Source organism: Rhinoderma darwinii, chromosome 1 (assembly GCF_050947455.1).
Source record: "Rhinoderma darwinii isolate aRhiDar2 chromosome 1, aRhiDar2.hap1, whole genome shotgun sequence".
NCBI lineage: Eukaryota > Metazoa > Chordata > Amphibia > Anura > Rhinodermatidae > Rhinoderma > Rhinoderma darwinii.
In genome coordinates this window covers 667,249,979-667,265,641 of record NC_134687.1, presented here as the reverse complement: position 1 = coordinate 667,265,641, position 15,663 = coordinate 667,249,979, and the positions used below count along the sequence as shown (strand labels likewise).

At 53.4% G+C, this 15,663-nt stretch overlaps 1 protein-coding gene across 1 annotated transcript in view; it reads left to right on the top strand.

Annotated features, from left to right (window-relative positions):
• Positions 1–371: 371 nt before the first annotated feature.
• LOC142664852 (uncharacterized) overlaps positions 372–15,663 on the top strand; it is a 60,608-nt gene continuing 45,316 nt past the window's right edge. The window contains exon 1 of the mRNA XM_075844249.1: positions 372–603. The gene's annotated coding sequence lies outside the window, so the exon portion shown is untranslated. The remainder of the gene's footprint in view (positions 604–15,663) is intronic.

Below are 15,663 nucleotides of genomic sequence, written 5' to 3'. Positions count from 1 at the left end.
AACACGTAATCATCTCTCTTTACAGCTCAATTGAGCTCCGCCCCTCAGGTATTGATCACATGACAGTGACGTCATCACAGCTCCTTTGTCTACTTCTCCGCTGCATTGTTTCAGCTCCGCCCCTTTTAGAAATTAATCACATGACGATGACGTCACCACGACAGGTCCTTCATCCGCCCCCTATTAGCTGCACAGTTTAGATCCGCTTCCTCAGGTAGGAATAACAGCAGAGACGTCATCAAAGGTCCTTAATCTACAATTTCTCCGCCGCACAGATAAGCTTCGCCTCCCCCATTGTCTACTTCTCCGCTGTACATCTGAGCTCCGCCCCCTCATGTCACGTGATTTCTATCACATGATGGTGACGTCATCACAGGTCCTTCAGACATAGTCCTATTACAGATATGTAGCAGGTCCTGGTCGGTGGAGGATTGGTCGTCACTGCTGTTGTGTTCTTCTCTCTGTTATCAGTCAGTAGAAGATTTCCCATGATTCACAGCGGTGTCTACAGAGGATATATATATATTACCTGCTACTAAGCTGCATTCTCCCCTGTCTTACATTATTAGTAGAAGAAGACGCGGCGTGTGACTGCAGTGTAAGGTAAGATGACGTCACACGCGTTATATGTGAGGAGAGAGGCTGCCGGTGACATGTTATATGTGAGGAGAGAGACTGCCGGTGACGTGTTATATGTGAGGAGAGAGGCTGCCGGTGACGTGTTATATGTGAGGAGAGAGGCTGCCGGTGACATGTTATATGTGAGGAGAGAGGCTGCCGGTGACGTGTTATGTGTGAGGAGAGAGGCTGCCGGTGACATGTTATATGTGAGGAGAGAGGCTGCCGGTGACGTGTTATATGTGAGGAGAGAGGCTGCCGGTGACGTGTTATATGTGAGGAGAGAGGCTGCCGGTGACATGTTATATGTGAGGAGAGAGGCTGCCGGTGACGTGTTATATGTGAGGAGAGAGGCTGCCGGTGACATGTTATATGTGAGGAGAGAGGCTGCCGGTGACGTGTTATATGTGAGGAGAGAGGCTGCCGGTGACATGTTATATGTGAGGAGAGAGGCTGCCGGTGACATGTTATATGTGAGGAGAGAGGCTGCCGGTGACGTGTTATATGTGAGGAGAGAGGCTGCCGGTGACATGTTATATGTGAGGAGAGAGGCTGCCGGTGACGTGTTATATGTGAGGAGAGAGGCTGCCTGTGACGTGTTATATGTGAGGAGAGAGGCTGCCGGTGACGTGTTATATGTGAGGAGAGAGGCTGCCGGTGACGTGTTATATGTGAGGAGAGAGGCTGCCGGTGACATGTTATATGTGAGGAGAGAGGCTGCCGGTGACGTGTTATATGTGAGGAGAGAGGCTGCCGGTGACGTGTTATATGTGAGGAGAGAGGCTGCCGGTGACATGTTATATGTGAGGAGAGAGGCTGCCGGTGACATGTTATATGTGAGGAGAGAGGCTGCCGGTGACGTGTTATATGTGAGGAGAGAGGCTGCCGGTGACGTGTTATATGTGAGGAGAGAGGCTGCCGGTGACAGGTTATATGTGAGGAGAGAGGCTGCCGGTGACATGTTATATGTGAGGAGAGAGGCTGCCGGTGACATGTTATATGTGAGGAGAGAGGCTGCCGGTGACGTGTTATGTGTGAGGAGAGAGGCTGCCGGTGACGTGTTATATGTGAGGAGAGAGGCTGCCGGTGACGTGTTATATGTGAGGAGAGAGGCTGCCGGTGACGTGTTATATGTGAGGAGAGAGGCTGCCGGTGACGTGTTATATGTGAGGAGAGAGGCTGCCGGTGACGTGTTATATGTGAGGAGAGAGGCTGCCGGTGACGTGTTATATGTGAGGAGAGAGGCTGCCGGTGACGTGTTATATGTGAGGAGAGAGGCTGCCGGTGACATGTTATATGTGAGGAGAGAGGCCGCCGGTGACATGTTATATGTGAGGAGAGAGGCTGCCGGTGACATGTTATATGTGAGGAGAGAGGCTGCCGGTGACGTGTTATATGTGAGGAGAGAGGCTGCCGGTGACGTGTTATATGTGAGGAGAGAGGCTGCCGGTGACGTGTTATATGTGAGGAGAGAGGCTGCCGGTGACGTGTTATATGTGAGGAGAGAGGCTGCCGGTGACGTGTTATATGTGAGGAGAGAGGCTGCCGGTGACGTGTTATATGTGAGGAGAGAGGCTGCCGGTGACGTGTTATATGTGAGGAGAGAGGCTGCCGGTGACGTGTTATATGTGAGGAGAGAGGCTGCCGGTGACGTGTTATATGTGAGGAGAGAGGCTGCCGGTGACGTGTTATATGTGAGGAGAGAGGCTGCCGGTGACGTGTTATATGTGAGGAGAGAGGCTGCCGGTGACGTGTTATATGTGAGGAGAGAGGCTGCCGGTGACGTGTTATATGTGAGGAGAGAGGCTGCCGGTGACGTGTTATATGTGAGGAGAGAGGCTGCCGGTGACGTGTTATATGTGAGGAGAGAGGCTGCCGGTGACGTGTTATATGTGAGGAGAGAGGCTGCCGGTGACGTGTTATATGTGAGGAGAGAGGCTGCCGGTGACGTGTTATATGTGAGGAGAGAGGCTGCCGGTGACGTGTTATATGTGAGGAGAGAGGCTGCCGGTGACGTGTTATATGTGAGGAGAGAGGCTGCCGGTGACATGTTATATGTGAGGAGAGAGGCTGCCGGTGACGTGTTATATGTGAGGAGAGAGGCTGCCGGTGACGTGTTATATGCGAGGAGAGAGGCTGCCGGTGACGTGTTATATGTGAGGAGAGAGGCTGCCGGTGACATGTTATATGTGAGGAGAGAGGCTGCCGGTGACGTGTTATATGTGAGGAGAGAGGCTGCCGGTGACGTGTTATATGTGAGGAGAGAGGCTGCCGGTGACGTGTTATATGTGAGGAGAGAGGCTGCCGGTGACGTGTTATATGTGAGGAGAGAGGCTGCCGGTGACATGTTATATGTGAGGAGAGAGGCTGCCGGTGACATGTTATATGTGAGGAGAGAGGCTGCCGGTGACATGTTATATGTGAGGAGAGAGGCTGCCGGTGACGTGTTATATGTGAGGAGAGAGGCTGCCGGTGACGTGTTATATGTGAGGAGAGAGGCTGCCGGTGACGTGTTATATGTGAGGAGAGAGGCTGCCGGTGACATGTTATATGTGAGGAGAGAGGCTGCCGGTGACGTGTTATATGTGAGGAGAGAGGCTGCCGGTGACATGTTATATGTGAGGAGAGAGGCTGCCGGTGACGTGTTATATGTGAGGAGAGAGGCTGCCGGTGACGTGTTATATGTGAGGAGAGAGGCTGCCGGTGACACGTGTTATATGTGAGGAGAGAGGCTGCCGGTGACATGTTATATGTGAGGAGAGAGGCTGCCGGTGACGTGTTATATGTGAGGAGAGAGGCTGCCGGTGACGTGTTATATGTGAGGAGAGAGGCTGCCGGTGACGTGTTATATGTGAGGAGAGAGGCTGCCGGTGACGTGTTATATGCGAGGAGAGAGGCTGCCGGTGACACGTGTTATATGTGAGGAGAGAGGCTGCCGGTGACACGTGTTATATGTGAGGAGAGAGGCTGCCGGTGACACGTGTTATATGTGAGGAGAGAGGCTGCCGGTGACATGACACGTGTTATATGTGAGGAGAGAGGCTGCCGGTGACGTGTTATATGTGAGGAGAGAGGCTGCCGGTGACATGACACGTGTTATATGTGAGGAGAGAGGCTGCCGGTGACATGTTATATGTGAGGAGAGAGGCTGCCGCTGACGTGTTATATGTGAGGAGAGAGGCTGCCGGTGACATGACACGTGTTATATGTGAGGAGAGAGGCTGCCGGTGACATGTTATATGTGAGGAGAGAGGCTGCCGGTGACATGTTATATGTGAGGAGAGAGGCTGCCGGTGACATGTTATATGTGAGGAGAGAGGCTGCCGGTGACGTGTTATATGTGAGGAGAGAGGCTGCCGGTGACACGTGTTATATGTGAGGAGAGAGGCTGCCGGTGACACGTGTTATATGTGAGGAGAGAGGCTGCCGGTGACGTGTTATATGTGAGGAGAGAGGCTGCCGGTGACATGACACGTGTTATATGTGAGGAGAGAGGCTGCCGGTGACATGTTATATGTGAGGAGAGAGGCTGCCGCTGACGTGTTATATGTGAGGAGAGAGGCTGCCGGTGACATGACACGTGTTATATGTGAGGAGAGAGGCTGCCGGTGACATGTTATATGTGAGGAGAGAGGCTGCCGGTGACGTGTTATATGTGAGGAGAGAGGCTGCCGGTGACGTGTTATATGTGAGGAGAGAGGCTGCCGGTGACGTGTTATATGTGAGGAGAGAGGCTGCCGGTGACGTGTTATATGTGAGGAGAGAGGCAGCCGGTGACATGACACGTGTTATATGTGAGGAGAGAGGCTGCCGGTGACGTGTTATATGTGAGGAGAGAGGCTGCCGGTGACGTGTTATATGTGAGGAGAGAGGCTGCCGGTGACATGTTATATGTGAGGAGAGAGGCTGCCGGTGACATGTTATATGTGAGGAGAGAGGCTGCCGGTGACATGTTATATGTGAGGAGAGAGGCTGTCGGTGACGTGTTATATGTGAGGAGAGAGGCTGCCGGTGACGTGTTATATGTGAGGAGAGAGGCTGCCGGTGACATGTTATATGTGAGGAGAGAGGCTGCCGGTGACATGTTATATGTGAGGAGAGAGGCTGCCGGTGACGTGTTATATGTGAGGAGAGAGGCTGCCGGTGACGTGTTATATGTGAGGAGAGAGGCTGCCGGTGACACGTGTTATATGTGAGGAGAGAGGCTGCCGGTGACACGTGTTATATGTGAGGAGAGAGGCTGCCGGTGACACGTGTTATATGTGAGGAGAGAGGCTGCCGGTGACACGTGTTATATGTGAGGAGAGAGGCTGCCGGTGACATGACACGTGTTATATGTGAGGAGAGAGGCTGCCGGTGACGTGTTATATGTGAGGAGAGAGGCTGCCGGTGACATGACACGTGTTATATGTGAGGAGAGAGGCTGCCGGTGACGTGTTATATGTGAGGAGAGAGGCTGCCGCTGACGTGTTATATGTGAGGAGAGAGGCTGCCGGTGACATGACACGTGTTATATGTGAGGAGAGAGGCTGCCGGTGACATGTTATATGTGAGGAGAGAGGCTGCCGGTGACATGTTATATGTGAGGAGAGAGGCTGCCGGTGACATGTTATATGTGAGGAGAGAGGCTGCCGGTGACGTGTTATATGTGAGGAGAGAGGCTGCCGGTGACGTGTTATATGTGAGGAGAGAGGCTGCCGGTGACGTGTTATATGTGAGGAGAGAGGCTGCCGGTGACGTGTTATATGTGAGGAGAGAGGCAGCCGGTGACATGACACGTGTTATATGTGAGGAGAGAGGCTGCCGGTGACGTGTTATATGTGAGGAGAGAGGCTGCCGGTGACGTGTTATATGTGAGGAGAGAGGCTGCCGGTGACATGTTATATGTGAGGAGAGAGGCTGCCGGTGACATGTTATATGTGAGGAGAGAGGCTGCCGGTGACATGTTATATGTGAGGAGAGAGGCTGTCGGTGACGTGTTATATGTGAGGAGAGAGGCTGCCGGTGACGTGTTATATGTGAGGAGAGAGGCTGCCGGTGACATGTTATATGTGAGGAGAGAGGCTGCCGGTGACATGTTATATGTGAGGAGAGAGGCTGCCGGTGACGTGTTATATGTGAGGAGAGAGGCTGCCGGTGACGTGTTATATGTGAGGAGAGAGGCTGCCGGTGACACGTGTTATATGTGAGGAGAGAGGCTGCCGGTGACACGTGTTATATGTGAGGAGAGAGGCTGCCGGTGACACGTGTTATATGTGAGGAGAGAGGCTGCCGGTGACACGTGTTATATGTGAGGAGAGAGGCTGCCGGTGACATGACACGTGTTATATGTGAGGAGAGAGGCTGCCGGTGACATGTTATATGTGAGGAGAGAGGCTGCCGGTGACGTGTTATATGTGAGGAGAGAGGCTGCCGGTGACGTGTTATATGTGAGGAGAGAGGCTGCCGGTGACATGACACGTGTTATATGTGAGGAGAGAGGCTGCCGGTGACGTGTTATATGTGAGGAGAGAGGCTGCCGGTGACATGTTATATGTGAGGAGAGAGGCTGCCGGTGACATGACACGTGTTATATGTGAGGAGAGAGGCTGCCGGTGACGTGTTATATGTGAGTAGAGAGGCTGCCGGTGACGGGTTATATGTGAGGTGAGAGGCTGCCGGTGACATGACACGTGTTATATGTGAGGAGAGAGGCTGCCGGTGACGCGTTATATGTGAGGAGAGAGGCTGCCGGTGACGCGTTATATGTGAGGAGAGAGGCTGCCGGTGACATGTTATATGTGAGGAGAGAGGCTGCCGGTGACATGTTATATGTGAGGAGAGAGGCTGCCGGTGACGTGTTGTATGTGAGGAGAGCGGCTGCCGGTGACGTGTTATATGTGAGGAGAGAGGCTGCCGGTGACGTGTTATATGTGAGGAGAGGGGCTGCCGGTGACGTGTTATATGTGAGGAGAGGGGCTGCCGGTGACGTGTTATATGTGAGGAGAGAGGCTGCCGGTGACGTGTTATATGTGAGGAGAGAGGCTGCCGGTGGCGTGTTATATGTGAGGAGAGAGGTTGGCGGTGACATGTTATATGTAAGGAGAGAGGCTGCCGGTGACATGACACGGGTTATATGTGAGGAGAGAGGCTGCCGGTGACGTGTTATATGTGAGGAGAGAGGCTGCCGGTGACGTGTTATATGTGAGGAGAGAGGCTGCCGGTGACGTGTTATATGTGAGGAGAGAGGCTGCCGGTGACGTGTTATATGTGAGGAGAGAGGCTGCCGGTGACGTGTTATATGTGAGGAGAGAGGCTGCCGGTGACGTGTTATATGTGAGGAGAGAGGCTGCCGGTGACGTGTTATATGTGAGGAGAGAGGCTGCCGGTGACGTGTTATATGTGAGGAGAGAGGCTGCCGGTGACGTGTTATATGTGAGGAGAGAGGCTGCCGGTGACGTGTTATATGTGAGGAGAGAGGCTGCCGGTGACACGCGTTATATGTGAGGAGAGAGGCTGCCGGTGACACGCGTTATATGTGAGGAGAGAGGCTGCCGGTGACGTGTTATATGTGAGGAGAGAGGCTGCCGGTGACGTGTTATATGTGAGGAGAGAGGCTGCCGGTGACGTGTTATATGTGAGGAGAGAGGCTGCCGGTGACGTGTTATATGTGAGGAGAGAGGCTGCCGGTGACGTGTTATATGTGAGGAGAGAGGCTGCCGGTGACGTGTTATATGTGAGGAGAGAGGCTGCCGGTGACGTGTTATATGTGAGGAGAGAGGCTGGTGGTGACGTGTTATATGTGAGGAGAGAGGCTGCCGGTGACGCGTTACATGTGAGGAGAGAGGCTGCCGGTGACATGACACGTGTTATATGTGAGGAGAGAGGCTGCCGGTGACGTGTTCTATGTGAGGTGAGAGGCTGCCGGTGACAGGTTATATGTGAGGAGAGAGGCTGCCGGTGACGTGTTATATGTGAGGTGAGAGGCTGCCGGTGACGTGTTATATGTGAGGAGAGAGGCTGCCGGTGACGTGTTATATGTGAGGAGAGAGGCTGGTGGTGACGTGTTATATGTGAGGAGAGAGGCTGCCGGTGACGCGTTACATGTGAGGAGAGAGGCTGCCGGTGACATGACACGTGTTATATGTGAGGAGAGAGGCTGCCGGTGACGTGTTCTATGTGAGGTGAGAGGCTGCCGGTGACAGGTTATATGTGAGGAGAGAGGCTGCCGGTGACGTGTTATATGTGAGGTGAGAGGCTGCCGGTGACAGGTTATATGTGAGGAGAGAGGCTGCCGGTGACGTGTTATATGTGAGTAGAGAGGCTGCCGGTGACGGGTTATATGTGAGGTGAGAGGCTGCCGGTGACGTGTTATATGTGAGGAGAGAGGCTGCCGGTGACACGTGTTATATGTGAGGAGAGAGGCTGCCGGTGACGTGTTATATGTGAGGAGAGAGGCTGCCGGTGACGTGTTATATGTGAGGAGAGAGGCTGCCGGTGACATGACACGTGTTATATGTGAGGAGAGAGGCTGCCGGTGACGTGTTATGTGAGGACAGAGGCTGCCGGTGACGTGTTATATGTGAGGACAGAGGCTGCCGGTGACGTGTTATATGTGAGGAGAGAAGCTGCCGGTGACGTGACAAGTGTTATATGTGAGGAGAGAGGCTGCCGGTGACGTGACACGTGTTATATGTGAGGAGAGAGGCTGCCGGTGACGTGTTATATGTGAGGAGAGAGGCTGCCGGTGACGCGTTATATGTGAGGAGAGAGGCTGCCGGTGACGCGTTATATGTGAGGAGAGAGGCTGCCGGTGACGCGTTATATGTGAGGAGAGAGGCTGCCGGTGACGCGTTATATGTGAGGAGAGAGGCTGCCGGTGACGCGTTATATGTGAGGAGAGAGGCTGCCGGTGACGCGTTATATGTGAGGAGAGAGGCTGCCGGTGACGCGTTATATGTGAGGAGAGAGGCTGCCGGTGACGCGTTATATGTGAGGAGAGAGGCTGCTGGTGACATGACACGTGTTATATGTGAGGAGAGAGGCTGCCGGTGACGTGTTATATGTGAGGAGAGAGGCTGCCGGTGATGTGTTATATCTGAGGAGAGAGGCTGCCGGTGACGTGTTATATGTGAGGAGAGAGGCTGCTGGTGACATGACACGTGTTATATGTGAGGAGAGAGGCTGCCGGTGACATGTTATATGTGAGGAGAGAGGCTGCCGGTGACATGTTATATGTGAGGAGAGAGGCTGCCGGTGACGCGTTATATGTGAGGAGAGAGGCTGCCGGTGACATGTTATATGTGAGGAGAGAGGCTGCCTGTGACGTGTTATATGTGAGGAGAGAGGCTGCCGGAGACGTGTTATATGTGAGGAGAGAGGCTGCCGGAGACGTGTTATATGTGAGGAGAGAGGCTGCCGGTGACGTGTTATATGTGAGGAGAGAGGCTGCCGGTGACGTGTTATATGTGAGGAGAGAGGCTGCCGGTGACACGTGTTATATGTGAGGAGAGAGGCTGCCGGTGACATGTTATATGTGAGGAGAGAGGCTGCCGGTGACATGTTATATGTGAGGGGAGAGGCTGCCGGTGACATGTTATATGTGAGGAGAGAGGCTGCCGGTGACATGTTATATGTGAGGAGAGAGGCTGCCGGTGACGTGTTCTATGTGAGGAGAGAGGCTGCCGGTGACATGTTATATGTGAGGAGAGAGGCTGCCGGTGACCTGTTATATGTGAGGAGAGAGGCTGCCGGTGACGTGACACGTGTTATATGTGAGGAGAGAGGCTGCCGGTGACATGTTATATGTGAGGAGAGAGGCTGCCGGTGACATGTTATATGTGTGGAGAGAGGCTGCCGGTGACGTGTTATATGTGAGGAGAGAGGCTGCCGGTGACGTGTTATATGTGAGGAGAGAGGCTGCCGGTGACATGTTATATGTGAGGAGAGAGGCTGCCGGTGACATGACACGTGTTATATGTGAGGAGAGACACTGCCGGTGACGTGTTGTATGTGAGGAGAGCGGCTGCCGGTGACATGTTATATGTGAGGAGAGAGGCTGCCGGTGACATGTTATATGTGAGGAGAGAGGCTGCCGGTGACATGTTATATGTGAGGAGAGAGGCTGCCGGTGACGTGTTATATGTGAGGAGAGAGGCTGCCGGTGACATGTTATATGTGAGGAGAGAGGCTGCCGGTGACGTGTTATATGTGAGGAGAGAGGCTGCCGGTGACATGTTATATGTGAGGAGAGAGGCTGCCGGTGACATGTTATATGTGAGGAGAGAGGCTGCCGGTGACATGACACGTGTTATATGTGAGGAGAGAGGCTGCCGGTGACGTGTTATATGTGAGGAGAGAGGCTGCCGGTGACGTGTTATATGTGAGGAGAGAGGCTGCCGGTGACGTGTTATATGTGAGGAGAGAGGCTGCCGGTGACGTGTTATATGTGAGGAGAGAGGCTGCCGGTGACATGTTATATGTGAGGAGAGAGGCTGCCGGTGACATGTTATATGTGAGGAGAGAGGCTGCCGGTGACGTGTTATATGTGAGGAGAGAGGCTGCCGGTGACGTGTTATATGTGAGGAGAGAGGCTGCCGGTGACGTGTTATATGTGAGGAGAGAGGCTGCCGGTGACGTGTTATATGTGAGGAGAGAGGCTGCCGGTGACGTGTTATATGTGAGGAGAGAGGCTGCCGGTGACGTGTTATATGTGAGGAGAGAGGCTGCCGGTGACATGTTATATGTGAGGAGAGAGGCTGCCGGTGACATGTTATATGTGAGGAGAGAGGCTGCCGGTGACATGTTATATGTGAGGAGAGAGGCTGCCGGTGACGTGTTATATGTGAGGAGAGAGGCTGCCGGTGACGTGTTATATGTGAGGAGAGAGGCTGCCGGTGACGTGTTATATGTGAGGAGAGAGGCTGCCGGTGACGTGTTATATGTGAGGAGAGAGGCTGCCGGTGACGTGTTATATGTGAGGAGAGAGGCTGCCGGTGACATGTTATATGTGAGGAGAGAGGCTGCCGGTGACGTGTTAAATGTGAGGAGAGAGGCTGCCGGTGACGTGACACGTGTTATATGTGAGGAGAGAGGCTGGCGGTTGCATGTTATATGTGAGGAGAGAGGCTGGCGGTGGCATGTTATATGTGAGGAGAGAGGCTGCCGGTGACATGACACGGGTTATATGTGAGGAGAGAGGCTGCCGGTGACGTGTTATATGTGAGGAGAGAGGCTGCCGGTGACATGTTATATGTGAGGAGAGAGGCTGCCGGTGACATGTTATATGTGAGGAGAGAGGCTGCCGGTGACATGACACGTGTTATATGTGAAGAGAGGCTGCCGGTGACATGTTATTTGTGAGGAGAGAGGCTGCCGGTGACGTGTTATATGTGAGGAGAGAGGCTGCCGGTGACGTGTTATATGTGAGGAGAGAGGCTGCCGGTGACGTGTTATATGTGAGGAGAGAGGCTGCCGGTGACATGTTATATGTGAGGTGAGAGACTGCCGGTGACATGACACGTGTTATATGTGAGGAGTGAGGCCGCCGGTGACGTGTTATATGTGAGGAGAGAGGCTGCCGGTGACATGTTATATGTGAGGAGAGAGGCTGCCGGTGACGTGTTATATGTGAGGAGAGAGGCTGCCGGTGACGTGTTAAATGTGAGGAGAGAGGCTGCCGGTGACGTGACACGTGTTATATGTGAGGAGAGAGGCTGCCGGTGACGTGTTATATGTGAGGAGAGAGGCTGCCGGTGACATGTTATATGTGAGGAGAGAGGCTGGCGGTGACGTGTTATATGTGAGGAGAGAGGCTGCCGGTGACGTGTTATATGTGAGGAGAGAGGCTGCCGGTGACGTGTTATATGTGAGGAGAGAGGCTGCCGGTGACATGTTATATGTGAGGAGAGAGGCTGCCGGTGACGTGTTAAATGTGAGGAGAGAGGCTGCCGGTGACGTGACACGGGTTATATGTGAGGAGAGAGGCTGCCGGTGACATGTTATATGTGAGGAGAGAGGCTGCCGGTGACGTGTTATATGTGAGGAGAGAGGCTGCCGGTGACATGACACGTGTTATATGTGAAGAGAGGCTGCCGTTGACATGTTATATGTGAGGAGAGAGGCTGCCGGTGACGTGTTATATGTGAGGAGAGAGGCTGCCGGTGACGTGTTATCTGTGAGGAGAGAGGCTGCCGGTGACACGCGTTATATGTGAGGAGAGAGGCTTCCGGTGACACGCGTTATATGTGAGGAGAGAGGCTGCCGGTGACATGTTATATGTGAGGAGAGAGGCTGCCGGTGACGTGTTATATGTGAGGAGAGAGGCTGCCGGTGACGTGTTATATGTGAGGAGAGAGGCTGCCGGTGACGTGTTAAATGTGAGGAGAGAGGCTGCCGGTGACGTGACACGTGTTATATGTGAGGAGAGAGGCTGCCGGTGACGTGTTATATGTGAGGAGAGAGGCTGCCGGTGACATGTTATATGTGAGGAGAGAGGCTGGCGGTGACGTGTTATATGTGAGGAGAGAGGCTGCCGGTGACGTGTTATATGTGAGGAGAGAGGCTGCCGGTGACGTGTTATATGTGAGGAGAGAGGCTGCCGGTGACATGTTATATGTGAGGAGAGAGGCTGCCGGTGACATGTTATATGTGAGGAGAGAGGCTGCCGGTGACGTGTTAAATGTGAGGAGAGAGGCTGCCGGTGACGTGACACGTGTTATATGTGAGGAGAGAGGCTGGCGGTGGCATGTTATATGTGAGGAGAGAGGCTGGCGGTGGCATGTTATATGTGAGGAGAGAGGCTGCCGGTGACATGACACGGGTTATATGTGAGGAGAGAGGCTGCCGGTGACGTGACACGTGTTATATGTGAGGAGAGAGGCTGCCGGTGACATGTTATATGTGAGGAGAGAGGCTGGCGGTGGCATGTTATATGTGAGGAGAGAGGCTGGCGGTGGCATGTTATATGTGAGGAGAGAGGCTGCCGGTGGCATGTTATATGTGAGGAGAGAGGCTGCCGGTGACATGACACGGGTTATATGTGAGGAGAGAGGCTGCCGGTGACGTGTTATATGTGAGGAGAGAGGCTGCCGGTGACATGTTATATGTGAGGAGAGAGGCTGCCGGTGACGTGTTATATGTGAGGAGAGAGGCTGCCGGAGACGTGTTATATGTGAGGAGAGAGGCTGCCGGTGACGTGTTATATGTGAGGAGACAGGCTGCCGGTGACGTGTTATATGTGAGGAGAGAGGCTGCCGGTGACATGTTATATGTGAGGAGAGAGGCTGCCGGTGACATGTTATATGTGAGGAGAGAGGCTGCCGGTGACGTGTTATATGTGAGGAGAGAGGCTGCCGGTGACCTGTTATATGTGAGGAGAGAGGCTGGCGGTGACGTGTTATATGTGAGGAGAGAGGCTGCCGGTGACGTGTTATATGTGAGGAGAGAGGCTGCCGGTGACGTGTTATATGTGAGGAGAGAGGCTGCCGGTGACATGTTATATGTGAGGAGAGAGGCTGCCGGTGACATGTTATATGTGAGGAGAGAGGCTGCCGGTGACGTGTTAAATGTGAGGAGAGAGGCTGCCGGTGACGTGACACGTGTTATATGTGAGGAGAGAGGCTGGCGGTTGCATGTTATATGTGAGGAGAAAGGCTGGCGGTGGCATGTTATATGTGAGGAGAGAGGCTGGCGGTGGCATGTTATATATGAGGAGAGAGGCTGCCGGTGGCATGTTATATGTGAGGAGAGAGGCTGCCGGTGACATGACACGGGTTATATGTGAGGAGAGAGGCTGCCGGTGACGTGTTATATGTGAGGAGAGAGGCTGCCGGTGACGTGTTATATGTGAGGAGAGAGGCTGCCGGTGACGTGTTATATGTGAGGAGAGAGGCTGCCGGTGACGTGTTGTATGTGAGGAGAGAGGCTGCCGGTGACGTGTTATATGTGAGGAGAGAGGCTGCCGGTGACATGTTATATGTGAGGTGAGAGACTGCCGGTGACATGACACGTGTTATATGTGAGGAGAGAGGCCGCCGGTGACGTGTTATATGTGAGGAGAGAGGCTGCCAGTGACATGTTATATTTGAGGAGAGAGGCTGCCGGTGACATGTTATATGTGAGGAGAGAGGCTGCCGGTGACGTGTTATATGTGAGGAGAGAGGCTGCCGGTGACGTGTTAAATGTGAGGAGAGAGGCTGCCGGTGACGTGTTATATGTGAGGAGAGAGGCTGCCGGTGACATGTTATATGTGAGGTGAGAGACTGCCGGTGACATGACACGTGTTATATGTGAGGAGAGAGGCCGCCGGTGACGTGTTATATGTGAGGAGAGAGGCTGCCAGTGACATGTTATATTTGAGGAGAGAGGCTGCCGGTGACATGTTATATGTGAGGAGAGAGGCTGCCGGTGACGTGTTATATGTGAGGAGAGAGGCTGCCGGTGACGTGACACGTGTTATATGTGAGGAGAGAGGCTGCCGGTGACGTGTTATATGTGAGGAGAGAGGCTGCCGGTGACATGTTATATGTGAGGAGAGAGGCTGCCGGTGACGTGACACGTGTTATATGTGAGGAGAGAGGCTGCCGGTGACGTGTTATATGTGAGGAGAGAGGCTGCCGGTGACGTGTTATATGTGAGGAGAGAGGCTGCCGGTGACATGTTATATGTGAGGAGAGAGGCTGCCGGTGACATGTTATATGTGAGGAGAGAGGCTGCCGGTGACGTGTTAAATGTGAGGAGAGAGGCTGCCGGTGACGTGACACGGGTTATATGTGAGGAGAGAGGCTGCCGGTGACATGTTATATGTGAGGAGAGAGGCTGCCGGTGACGTGTTATATGTGAGGAGAGAGGCTGCCGGTGACATGACACGTGTTATATGTGAAGAGAGGCTGCCGGTGACATGTTATATGTGAGGAGAGAGGCTGCCGGTGACATGACACGGGTTATATGTGTGGAGAGAGGCTGCCGGTGACGTGTTATATGTGAGGAGAGAGGCTGCCGGTGACATGTTATATGTGAGGAGAGAGGCTGCCGGTGACATGTTATATGTGAGGAGAGAGGCTGCCGGTGACGTGTTATATGTGAGGAGAGAGGCTGCCGGTGACATGACACGTGTTATATGTGAAGAGAGGCTGCCGGTGACATGTTATTTGTGAGGAGAGAGGCTGCCGGTGACGTGTTATATGTGAGGAGAGAGGCTGCCGGTGACGTGTTATATGTGAGGAGAGAGGCTGCCGGTGACGTGTTATATGTGAGGAGAGAGGCTGCCGGTGACGTGTTATATGTGAGGAGAGAGGCTGCCGGTGACGTGTTATATGTGAGGAGAGAGGCTGCCGGTGACATGTTATATGTGAGGTGAGAGACTGCCGGTGACATGACACGTGTTATATGTGAGGAGAGAGGCTGCCGGTGACGTGTTATATGTGAGGAGAGAGGCTGCCGGTGACGTGTTATATGTGAGGAGAGAGGCTGCCGGTGACGTGTTATATGTGAGGAGAGAGGCTGCCGGTGACGTGTTATATGTGAGGAGAGAGGCTGCCGGTGACGTGTTGTATGTGAGGAGAGAGGCTGCCGGTGACGTGTTATATGTGAGGAGAGAGGCTGCCGGTGACATGTTATATGTGAGGTGAGAGACTGCCGGTGACATGACACGTGTTATATGTGAGGAGAGAGGCCGCCGGTGACGTGTTATATGTGAGGAGAGAGGCTGCCAGTGACATGTTATATTTGAGGAGAGAGGCTGCCGGTGACATGTTATATGTGAGGAGAGAGGCTGCCGGTGACGTGTTATATGTGAGGAGAGAGGCTGCCGGTGACGTGTTAAATGTGAGGAGAGAGGCTGCCGGTGACGTGTTATATGTGAGGAGAGAGGCTGCCGGTGACATGTTATATGTGAGGTGAGAGACTGCCGGTGACATGACACGTGTTATATGTGAGGAGAGAGGCCGCCGGTGACGTGTTATATGTGAGGAGAGAGGCTGCCAGTGACATGTTATATTTGAGGAGAGAGGCTGCCGGTGACATGTTATATGTGAGGAGAGAGGCTGCCGGTGACGTGTTATATGT